Below are 13,317 nucleotides of genomic sequence, written 5' to 3' on the forward strand. Positions count from 1 at the left end.
TATCCGATATAATCCCAGATGAATGCACTTTACTTTGTAGCAACTAAAGTATAGAAATACTCTAAATACCAATTTAAAGTTGCTCCTTATTTAAGCCTTTTTTTTATGACACTGGAAAAGCCTTGTCTTTCACCAAGATAGAAGTAGTACAATAGCTCTTATCTTTTATTTTTAATTCTTGAGTTTTTTCCAAGGTATTTGAATAGTTTCCTGCTTTATTACAGTCAGAGAGGCTAGCCTCCTCTTGCCCTCTAAGGTCTTTATTGATGTCCTGGAACTGTAGGGCTGCTATCAGCAAATAGGATGGGGGGTGGATGGATGGGAGGGTCTCCCTCGCTGCCACTAAGCAGTAAATAAATATGAGCCCATTGTATTCCAGTAGCCTCTCTGTCCTTGCTCTCCCATGCTGAGTAAACGCCTGGGTACAATGGGAGGCCGGACTGCCTTGTCATTCTAGATCCTCCAGCTTCAGTCTGGTGGGTCCCCCGCCTGAGAACCGGCGGCAGCTGGAGATAGGACATGGAAATAAAAAAAATAAAATAAAATAATAGAGATCAGACACTGGAGTATTACAGTATGTGTCCCTACAAAATAAAGTTGACATGACTGTCTCTCTTGATGAAGCAACAGAATATGAATTAGCCTTCTTTGGAAAACAGACATTAATTTCTACAGCTACGTGAAGCTTTTACAAGTTTTTTTTTATCTGCTGAAAGCAACTTAACATAGAACATATTGATTTAATATATAAAAGAAGAGTTATCACTATCATTATTCCCAGGGATTGTTGTCTTAACAACAGTTAAAACTAACTCAAGCATGTCAATAAATATCTCTTCTCACTAAATAAAAGATACTTGAATATTAAGATAAATAATAAGATTAATGTGATTAAATCAATTATACATTCAAATGAGATGCATCTTGTAATTCAATTCAACTTAATGAAGCAAATTCTTAACAACTTGTTGATCAAAGTGCTGTAGATATGAACAGAAAAATGTATATAAAATAAAATAAAATGAAAAATGGTTGTAAAAAAAAAAAACAAACAAAGTTCAGTAAAACAACACTTCATCACAAATACGTGGTTTACATCAGTATGACTTGACTTTCAGGACGCTGCCATCAGTCTTTTATTGATAAATCTCCAAAAAGGAATCTGCATCTCAGCCTTATACATTATACACATTTCCAGTCAGTGTTTAGTGCGGTTATGAAAGCTGTTTTTATATCACCCTTTGATAACTGGGCTGGCATCATGTTTTAATGCCATTCTAGTTCATTCTTTTCCAACTACGCTCAAAGAAGTTCTTCATTTAACAACTTAGTGTTTTGCATTTAAACTAATAAGGGATGATGACTATAGTTTTGATTTTTTTTAGATTTGCAGTTTCTTCTCTGTAGAATCTTTTTCTTGTCTTGTTATAAAAATGAGAAATAGAAAAAAAAGATGTGGATGTGTCTGGCACCCCGGGCTGCCTGGTGGAGCTCCTGCTGTAGGCTTTAGTTTTTGTATCTTTTAATGGAGTTAAACTAACCAGGCTGTTTGAACACAAGGGTTTCTTGTATGAAAACCAAACAAGGCCTTGATTCAGGCATCATTGCCCCCATGGGCCTGCATTATTCTTGCCTAAGCTGGCTCCCCTGTTGCCTGGCATGACGCTGCTAGTACAAGGCACAGGCGGACGCTGCATGCCTGTAATCACCGATGACACACACAAAGTAGTTTTCCAGATAATTTTTCCTGCCTTTCCAGCTAAGTGTGGGGTAAATAGCACAGGAAGAATAACAGCAGTTGCAGCCCCGCTCAGGGAATTTGCCCTTTACAAACACAGAGTATATAAAAAAAATAAAAACTGAAAAGGCCCGTCGCTCTCCTTCTGTGTGGGGAAGTGAGGCTACGTCCTGAGAGAAGGTTACACCTTCCTCAGATTCAACAATAAGCTGCCAATCAAACCAAACACTGTTTACTCTTTGCAACCTGCCAGTGCCAGAACTTGAAAAAAAAAAAAAAACTTTTCAGCAAAATTATGTTCTACATACCAATGGGTTTTGAATCAGCTTCTTTCTATTTGCAAAGTGTGAATACTGCAGTTGAGGATTGATTGCAGTTGAGTGCACAGTTTGCTTAACTGAAAAGAAACACTGAATATTCTTCAAAGCAGAAAACAAAACTCTCATTTGAATTTGCTTGTACTTCTGGGTGTGCAAAAAGCCTTTTATATCTCACAATAAAGGGATTAGCCTTATCCAACTTTTCATTTCACTGTAAATAGTCTATGGTGATAGGAATTGCTTTTTTTTATAGCTACCAGAAAAGAAAAATATTGGCAATTCATATGGAATTTATTTTTAACTGGCACAGCATCATTTTATATCAATGCTACAACCAATTCTGGGAACTTTTAATTAATTATCCATGATTTCTTAGGTTCTTGTTAAATTAATATGGTATGACACCATGATTCAATCTTCCCAGGCACTTTTCATAATGGGAAAGAGTTGAAAAACATGTGACAGAATTATGCATGGGTTTTTTTCAATCAAATAATGGATACCAAAGGAATCTTAACATTTGTCATTTCTTTTATATCTAAAGTAAGAACATTGATTGAAAACTTAAAACTTCTATAATTTAGATGAACTATGCTTAATGAGGACCAGCGATCTTGTTTTCATCATGCACTGTGAGGAGGGATGGTGAAACCTTAAGACACCATCAGAGCCTGTAGCAAACAGCACATGGCAGAGTCTACAACAACATATGCACAGCAGTTACATGTAAATGTTAACTGATTGGGGCATTTCAGCTAACATCCCTTTCTGCACCACCATCACAAACGTGGGGTTGGCTCTCTATAATGAAATGCTTTATTGCATTTTATTAAGATTTATCTTCTTATTAACAAACACTCAGGTATGTCTACCATAAGACAGGACAAACAGATGGAAAAGAACCTAATGCTCACTGATAAGCACGGTGAAGGATCTGGAATGCTGTGGACCTGTCCAAGTTAAAGACAAGGACCCAAATGTCAACCTTCTTGCAGGTTAATCTCAGTCCATACCACCAGGTCCTGTAGAAAAACTTGTTGGGTGAACAAAAGAGAAAGACGCTCAAGCAAGGACCAGTACTGTGGATGTTCTGAGGAGTTGATTAAAGAGAAATAATCAAGAAGCCCCCTGTCTGTATACTCCAAACTTGGAAACAAAGAATAAGGCTAAAATGAAACATTGATAAAATAGGGTTGAAAATTGGAAGAAAGAGTAAAGAAATAGAAAGAAATCAAAATCTTTCAGTTTTTGTCATTGGAATTTTGTCTCTCTTATCAATTGTTTGTTTTCCCCCTCTTTTGACCCTTTGAGAGAAGTTCTGTCAGAAGACTGGGAGTTTTTTTTTTGCCACCTCAACTTTAACTTATGCTCATTACCTATAGGAGCTTTACTACAGTAGCTTAGCACACAATGCGTCACTGTCAGATGCAATTTCAAAGCTCATGCACATAGTCCTCTACCTGCTGAGGCCCCAAGGGGTTATGTTAGGACCACCTGTTAAGTCAATCAGCAAAGGTGGCAAAGACGCCACATGTAGATACACACACAGGTGCTCTTAGAGTTAAGGTGGTTAAAGTGTTTGACTTGTTATTATATGCAAATGTGACAGAGTTACTGTACATAAGAAAGAGCTAAAGGAAAAGGGGCCGTTGTGTTTTGCATAAATACCAAAAACGTGGACTATTTGCATACAGACAAAACGACAAAATGCAAACATCAAAATATTGAATAGTGCCTAAAAGTGTTGGAGATATGAGCATCTGTTTGCTTTCTTTACCTTCAGGGGAAACTGTTCAGTGGTGTTTGTTTGAACATGTTAAACATGTGTAAATCATCAAAGTATTACTGATCGTTTTCTGATTTTACTTCTGTTTGTGAGACCAAAGCAGCTTAAATAACAAATAAAAAAAACGGAAATTATAAATTTTCTCTCTGACAGCTCTGCATGTTTTACACAAGTATGAGAACGAATTTGTATTTTGAATACATGGAATCTCTCTGTGAACAACAACAAATCCAAAATGGAAAATAACTTAATCATACAATGCTATAAACATGCAATACTTAAAGGTTTGGTATAAAAAACAAGATTATGTGTGAACGGCCCTTACAGTATAGGCAAAAAAAAAAAATATTGTTTGTAGCCAAATGTCAGGATCGGGTGTTACTTTGTAAATATCCGTACATATTTATGCTGATGTCACTGTTTGAACTGTACGACCTGCCCTTGTAATTATGTAGCCTCAATTCTTTTTATTTTCTATGTTTGTTTTATACTTTTTACCCAGGTACAATAGTTGAAAACTACCTTCGTAGATAATACTGACACATTTACAGAACTGTTAATTATTGTGTACTGTTCCTGACAAATAGATGAATAAATAAATAAAAAAAATGTTGTATCAGGAAAAACTCATTTTTGAATGCCCATAAAGCCACAAAAAAGGTCTCTCTAATAGTAAAAACAAAGAAATCTGCATGGAATTGTAGAAATATAAGAAGTGAAATATGGATAACAAAGCAGTCATATAATATACTCTTGCTTGTAAAACAAATGCAACCAACAGTAGACTGTTCACATCAAAGAATATTCCTAAACTATAGAGTTTTTAAACTAAATCTGCATATTTGGGAAAGCACAATAACAGTTATGTGACTGGCAAAAGTATAATAAAACATATTTTCCTGTCAATTAATTTAACCTGATAAAGACATTTGTAGTTTACCTATTGATTTGCTTGATTAAAGGAAAACCTAAGAAAGTAATAAAAAAGATCAAATGACAGCAATATGTAATTTCTTACCCCGCCTCTCGCCCGTAGACAGCTGGAGATAGGCACCAGCACCCCTCGCGACCCCTCTTGGGATTAAGCGTGTCAGAAAATGGATGGATGGATGTTATTTCTTGTTAGGATACTTTTTTACACTGTTTATATTTGAGCTCCACTCCAAGGAATTAGAGGACATGAAAGAATTCAGTGCGTGTGTATAGATCATTTACTTGGCACCATTTTTTCTTGCTGTTTTTGCCACAATGAAAGGGTAATTTGTACCAAAAAAGAGAGTTGAGTTATTTGTTTAAACATAAGCAGGAGGGCGGCAGATGGAAATTAGCCTATTACTATAATCTGGCATATTTACCTGGTTTAATGTTCCTTAATATGCATTGTCCTTTTTTTCCGGAATTTAAAAATCTAGTCATTCACTTTTAGTTGTATCCAATCAAAAATAGGCATATCAGTTAAAATATAACACACTTTAGTTTGGTTTAGTAGTGTTTTACAAATGAAGAGTTAATTTGCAAAAACAGATTACTCCATTTTTATACATTTTCAAAAAACATACTTTTTAATAGCAGCGCCATGCAAAGAATAAATTACATGCCTCAGCTAAATTTTTTTTTCAAAACTTTTTTTTTTATCTGTTTTTGCAGTTTTTAACCCTTCAAATTATCCTTAGGTTTATTCTGAAAAACTAGGCTACTGAAGACCAAGAAAATAATTTCATTTTTAACTCAGTCATCACAACATTCTTACCATGTTTAAAGCTGTCTTGGCCTGAGGGTATTTAAAGCAACACTCTGTAAACCTGTGTTGCTTTAAATACTTTAACCAAAGCAATTGGTTATTTTCAGATATATTAAAGGATTTTTCAGGTCAAAAACAGATTGGTACATGCTGGAAAAACAAAAACAAAACAAAAAAAACTCTAAAAAGTCAAATAGTCTTTCTGGGTTTTTGGTAGCTCGGAAATAAAAAGTTAAGCTGAAATGTTTAAGCATACTTGACGTGAGAACTTTTTACAATCACATGGCTTCATGCTAGTTAGCATAAGCTTATTTTTTGTGGGGTTTTTTTCAACTTGACTCACATTCAGTTCATGAGTTGCTTTAAAACTGTACAAAACACATACCAGTAGTTGATCTCTAACCTGCAGCGGCTGCTGTGCTGTATGGAACAGTAGGCAGTGCAGGACAAGGTGGCGCCTGTATTTGGCCGTGCCAGCATTTGTCCAACATTGATTTTTATGATACAATTTGATTATATTATCCCTATTATTGTGAAAGTGATAACTTGGTCTCTTTCATCTGTGTCTTCTATTTTAAAAAAAGTACTTTTTTTTTTTTTTATCAAAGACCTTCTAAAACAGGGGTGTCAAACTGGTTCCAGAAAGGGCCGAGTGGCTGCAGGTTTTCTTTCCAACCAAGCAATAGCAAACCAGACTCCATTCATCTCATTAAGTCATCATGTTGACTAACTCAAGACTAGATTCACTTAATGAGATGAATGGAGTCTGGTGTGCTATTGCTTGGTTGGAAAGAAAACCTGCAGCCACTCGGCCCTTTCTGGAACCAGTTTGACACCCCTGTTCTAAAAGGATGTAGCAGAACAATTAAATTGTTTTTTGAAAGAAAATCATGGATACTTTCCAATCCAGTTATAGAAAATGCCATAACCGCTTTTATTATTTGAGCAACATTTCAACATATCACCACAATGATTGACAGATAGGATTAGCAATTATTTTGATGATCCACCTGGAAATAAAAGATCCTCCTCTATACCTATATACATTTATATTTAGACAACAGTTGCTAAAGCGTGTGTTTTAAATTTTTTTTGTTCTTGTGAAGCACTTGTGTCAATGTCTGTTGAGGGTTTTAATTACTTAGCTAATATAAGTGTTCAAGTAGACCTAATCATTAAGCTTTCTGTGTTAGCTAGCAAGCTAGGCCTGTGAGCATGTCAGAGGAGATTTAGATTGTATAAATCAAGCAATTAAAATATTTAATGGGGGACTGTTTTACTTTAAATGTTTGGTGAAAACACACCTGAAGAAACCTTTTCATTTTGAAAGGCTAAGAAAATGTCACCGGTATACATCTGAACTGTACTGTAGTGTGAAAAAGTACAGATTTCTCTATTTGTTGCTTTTAATTAAAATTTCTGAGGAACACAGACCTATGTAATTATGATAAGCAGTTTTAAAGTGATTTCCTTTATTGGTGGAAAAAATGTGCCCATTGATGAAACAATTAAAATGATTCATCGTGATTAATCGCTTGTTGAAATAATGGTCAACAAATTTAGTAATCGATATATCCTTAACTGGACATAGAGACTATAAAACATGCCTTTAGCTGACAGAGCGAGCCACTTAGAGTAGTAATTATAATAAAATTGTACAGAATATATGTAAACATTTTGTATGTGAGAAAAAAAAACTTTTCCTTCTGTCAATATGCTCTATTTAAAACTCCTCAAGCTGAAAAGTTTTAGTTTCACCTTGTTTAATTCCACAGAAAATCTTCTACTATTGCTATAAATCGAGTAATCGAAATAATTGAAAGATTCATTGATCTACAACTTAATAATTAGTTGTAGTCCTAGCACAAACCAATCTCTTTCATGTAAAAAAAAACTGCATCTTGTAAGATTTTCAATTAACTGTGATAAATCTATTTTTTAAATCAACCAAGTTCACAAGCCACATGCCAGCCTAATAACTGCCGGTAAAACATTGAAATACATTTTATACAGAACCCATCCGACAATATGATGGTAAAAAAAAAACAAAAAAAAAACATAATACCTCTATCCACAGAAAAATAAATGATAAACAATCTCACTGACATCTGTCAGTCTGGTGAGGGTTACAAATACAAACAGTAGTAATCCTTTAGGGGTTGCTAGGCTACCAATGTTACCGCTAGAAAACTTAGACAATTCATCCAGATGGCCACAAAAGAAGCAAGAGCAACATCTGAAGCAGTATTAAACAATAATACGGAAGGTGCTGTGGACTTGGACAACAATATGATGCGTCCCATATGTAAATGAAGCAAAAATGAAAGATAGCACAATTTGTTTATCTTTTCTTCCAGCTTTCTTTTTCGATTCCATGGAAAAGGGCATGCGAGTTTGACAATCACAACATAGTAACGGAAAGCAATTTTGAATTGTATTAAAATCATGTACTTTATGGCTCAGAGACCTCCTAAGAATGAATGCTATCTGAAAAATTAAACAAAAATGATCTTTGACACGAATGTAGGTATTCTTGCTGAATGAGTCACAAAGCAGCAGCAGATGGTAAGGAAAAGGTGTGAGATTATTTCCATAGTTAAAAAATCTAGGAGGAATGATGCAGATTAGACTAATAATGTTTTTTATGCATGAAAACACACTCCAACATAACAATTTTCACAGTTTTCTAGACTTATATACCTATATACATGTGTCTTAAATAGGAGGCTCATGCTAATGTCTTAATGATTGTCTGTTTGTTGAGAAGCAAACAAATAGGCTTGTATTTAATAGAACAACGTAGCACACAGCTGTAAGTAAAGACTAGAAAAAAATGTGGTCTTCAAATTTGTTCCTGTTTATGTACAACTACATATCTTTCAGGGTATGCCTCCAGCTGGTTTGCACAGCCAAAGATAAAAAGCTTTACCTATGCTTATTTGCATAACAGCCCAATCTCTGTCAGATTGATTGAGGTTAATTTGTGAACATGCATGTTGTCACTGATTACATTTAGTCCTGGACTTGAGTGGGGCCCTTTTGACACATGCTTTGATCTAATTCCCTCTATTGTAGCTCAGGTTGTATTTTTCGGGTGAATGCCTTGCTGGAAGGTGAATCTTGTCATAGTTAACTGTTTTTCTTTTCTTATAGGGTACTCTGCATTTGGCTCCATCCGTCCTCCATCAAGTCTGATCAGCTCTTGTCTCCCCTATGAACAACACACCTTTCACTGAGGAGATATTGTCTATTACAGAGAATATTATGTGGATGAAAATGCAATCTATAGTCAGATGTGACCAGAGAACCTTTTTAATTGTTTTTTTTTTTTTTTTTCTCTTTGTCAATGACTTGACATAACTAAAAAGAATACTTCAAATGCAAAGCAGTCAAGTCTCCCATTTTGGCCCAGAAACTACCATATTCTACCCACTATCCCTCCCGTATTAAGTTTCCCAAAAGTTCCCTGGATTATTGTATTATAAATTTGATTAAAGTAAATTTGTGTCTCTCCAAACAGAACTGTTGTTAGCATTGCGAGAAAATTCTGATAATCATATTATAGTTTGCAATTGGTTGTGTTTATTTTAGATTACTTGTGCACATGTCTTAAATGTAATGGATACTGGAGCCTGACAGGGATGATCAGAAGGCTCGCAGCAGATGTCGTCAAATTTCCTGTATGTTCAGATCTAAAACTTGACAGGTATGTTCTGATGAATCTATTGCAAAGCTGTTGTCTTTGATTCTGGGAATTTGTTTCGTGTACATCTGGCTGAAATTAAAGGCTTTTGGCCAGAAAAATTACATACTTCACATAAATTGCATGCAGAATCCCTACAAAGTTTTCATAATTACCTCCCACTGCCCTGAGTGTCATGGATAGGGGGCTCACACTGTCAACAGATTCTCTAACCTGAGCTTGTCCCTGATTCATCTGTTGTTGTGTTCCTCTAACCATATATGGTGCTGTTTGCTCGTTAACATTCTCTAATAAACCTTGGATGGTCTTCAAAGAGCAAACACATTTTAGCATAATTAAACTGCACAGTGTTCGACTGTTCAGTAATTGACCTTTGAAAACAGTTAGTTCCACGAGGTTTTATCTTGGAGTTACTCCATTAAAATGGGTTTATGTGAATTTTTTATACCTTTTATTGTGATTTTTGATTTATTGTGATGTATGTGATGATGGTTGATGGTAAAAGAAAAACAAATCCTCTTCTGGGGCATTAATAAATTATATTGAATTGAACTAAAAAGGACTTAACTTTTGAACATAAACCTACTTGATTCCTCAATCAAATTGGCAACCAGCATTTGCAAACTTTACACAATAGTGGGCAATGATCCTAACATGTGATTTCAGGTGACAGACTGCAGCCTACTAACTAACAACACCTCGTTTGTTAAATGATAATGCTTGCATCCACTAAAGTCCATTATATGTAGCTTAACAATAAAACAAGCAAAAACTGGTACTCTAATCTTGTAAGCATTAAATTATTGAACTTTTTCTATTCCTCTTAAGGTTTCTAAATACAGAACTACTGTTCCAAAAAGTGTTTAAGGAACCCTTTTTAAATGACTTGATCTTATCTGAAGTAATGGAGTGGTTCATGATAAAAACTTGTGAGACATTAAGGTGAAAAACACCTTCTTTTTGGGACTCGTTAAATGATGGTATAGTAATCTGATAGACCCAATTAGTGCTTGATTAGATCTAATGAAGTGACCAAACAGATGCTAGGCTCTGCTCATTAAATCCCTGTAAAGTTTCCCATGCCTCTATAATGTGCTGCTGCTGGAAAGAGGAAATAATGAAACCTTCAATTTGCTTCATAACTTCTGCAGGGTAAGAAACTGTCGAGTATCTCACTTCACCGCTTTTCCTGTTTGAGTTTCCTCCTTTGCTCCACCAACAGCAGACGTCCCTGCTGGATAATACTCGGATGGGAATTATCTGCAGACAGCAGCCTCAGCTTTACCCAAACTGCACTCAGGGCAGGAAACTATTGATGACCCTCAAGCAGACGGTAAAAGAAGAGGAACCTATAAATGGAGCACAAAATCTCAAGAATGTTTGTTGGAGCGGGGTCTTTTTTTAGGCTCTGTATAAACTCCAGATATTCCTGTATCAATACTGTGCATACAGAGTGGGATTATTTACATATTTGATCTGGAAGATGGAAAGTATTTTAGGACCGACAAATGTTTCCTCTGGATGGCGGCATGTTTGACATGTTCAGATTCCACACATTTTTTAGCAGTGATAAGCTCAGACACGTTCCTGTCATCTCTCAACATGTCTTTATGACAAATGAAATAATGCCTTACCAGGGGCCTAACGTTTTAAAGATTTAAAAACAATCTAATTTTATCGGGTGTAAAACAGATTCTATTTGTTTAAAAAAATAACACCAGATGTTTTGTAAAGGTATACCCCAGCTTTTATTTCAATTGCTGTTGATGGCAATTTCACCTGCATCTCTGATGATATCATACAGTTGTTTTTCCTTCAGGAAGTTCCTGCAACTGGTCATTAAGTGTTGCTCGGGGACCAAACTTCAAGGAAAACAAGAAACAGCTTTGACTTTAAGCAAGCACAAGAGGAAGTATAAGACCCGAGAGTGGATTTTATTGTCGTTACGCAAAATCGTCAGCATCCCAGTGTTTTCTCTGCATCCCTTAATGCAGTTTGTTCTGTAACGCTGTCCTGGGAGTTGGACTGACGTCAGATTTCCTCCGCTCATTCAGGTGGTTTCAGACTGTGAGTCCTTCTTTTCCTAATCAGCTCCTCTGCTCTCTCATCCTTCCCTTTAGCTCTGAGTTCTTCCACTTCCTCCAAACATTTAGGCTCTGATGTCACTGACTCATGTGCAGACACATCAAAACTACTTTTGTAGCTGTCTGATTTATCATATCCCATGCCATCAAATGTTCTTCGTAAATAGATCACACGCATGCCATCATTCTAATGCTTCATTATAATACATTAATAAACCAGAATGTGAATCTAGGTCTCAGTTGCAGGTTGACACTCAAGTTTGCTAATTGTGATGCTTAGTGCCCAGGATCAATATTTGTAATATAGAGAAAGCTGTTAATAAAGCATTTTTGGAGTTACATGCATTCTAATATTAAACTATGAACTGTAAGAAATGTTTAATGAATTTATTATTTTCACAGTTTTCATTAATTCTAATACAGCCTACATTCCAGGCATATTAGCTGAAATTAGTTGCAAAAGTAGGTTTTGAAACTAAAGTTTCCATGAGAACATTTGTCTCAGAAAATTTTTTTTAAATCTGCATTAGCATTCTTTAGTGAGTTAGTGATAGAAATAAATAAATTTAGTACCATAATTACGTTATTTTTGGAAACCCAGATGTATATCTGGTGGACAGTTAGAAATACAGTTTTTCACTGCTATTGACTAATGTTATACACATTGCAGCCACTGTCCATTTCTGAGGTTTATGATAAACTACCAAGTCTGTCTGTATGTATAGTATAAACATATACCGCCATATTTATCAAGAAAAGTTTAGAAGGTAAAATAATAATTACTGATTAATTAAAACAGGAAGTGATTTTGAACCATGTAAAACTTGCCTGTATTTTTATAATGTTTACTGGCTATTCATTGAGATCTCAAGCTTCACACAAAAGATTTAAACTACAAAAATTTAAGCTTTCAGGGAACAAAGCCCACAACCGTTTGGTCACAAAAAAAAAGACTGTAAATCACTACCAAAGTGTTTGTAAATCATGTATATCTTAAGTCATACTTTTAATACTTGACTCAGGAGTTTATAGACCCCCCCAAAAAAATGCAAATCAACCAAACCCTCAGAAAATATAAATCCCCCCACATATTACATAAGGTTTTGTTCTATTTTAGCTCTAGTCACATATTTTTGCTTGTAGATAAAATTCTTTTACTTGAGACATCTCAGTAATTAGATGCGATAAATCCTCCTGTGAGGTAAGAAAATGCTGATATATAAGCACAGATAAAACATTATTTTTATCACTAGGTGGGATAATCTTCCACACAACATTAGATAATATGGAGGGATGTCTTGGATTTTTACATCCATCCAGGACGCAGGTTAACCTCTATGCTCTGACACAGGGAAGTAAATATTCTCCTAAATGGGTAAACATTTGGCAGCCAAATTCTTAGAAGTGTTTTGAAATATGTTGATTTTGGGGCTTATTTTTAGAGCCTTTGTGAAATGTTTTAAAATGAAACAGGAAGTTGGAAAGTTTATGGCTTTGGCGCCCACTCAGCTTCCTTTGCTGAGCCAATAGAGTCCAGATTAGACAGGGGGGGGGGAGAATTTGTCGAATGTAACAGATATTTTAAATGATATAATAATAAATAATACATTTGTGCTCATTAAAATTCATCCTGCAGGATCACTTTTTGTAAAGCATGGGAATGTTATTTTAGGGGCTTTGTTTTTAAGAAAGTTTTTCTTAAAAAAGATATTACACATAAATGTAAAAAAAAGAAAGTTTAAGAATAAAAGAAATTAACCTACCGAGCAATCTGATATTAATAGATCCCCCTGTGAAGATCTGTAGAAATGCTTTAAAATAATTTTCTTTATGGTAAGATTATACTCTTTACTTTCAGTCCGACTTCACCACAGTACAGAGACTGCCTTTATCAAGGTTTTAAATAACAAACATCTAAAAGCTGCAAGGCAGCAGTGTTACCCAC

The sequence above is a fragment of the Cyprinodon variegatus genome, unplaced genomic scaffold (assembly GCF_000732505.1).
Source record: "Cyprinodon variegatus isolate N-32 unplaced genomic scaffold, C_variegatus-1.0 Scaffold123, whole genome shotgun sequence".
NCBI lineage: Eukaryota > Metazoa > Chordata > Actinopteri > Cyprinodontiformes > Cyprinodontidae > Cyprinodon > Cyprinodon variegatus.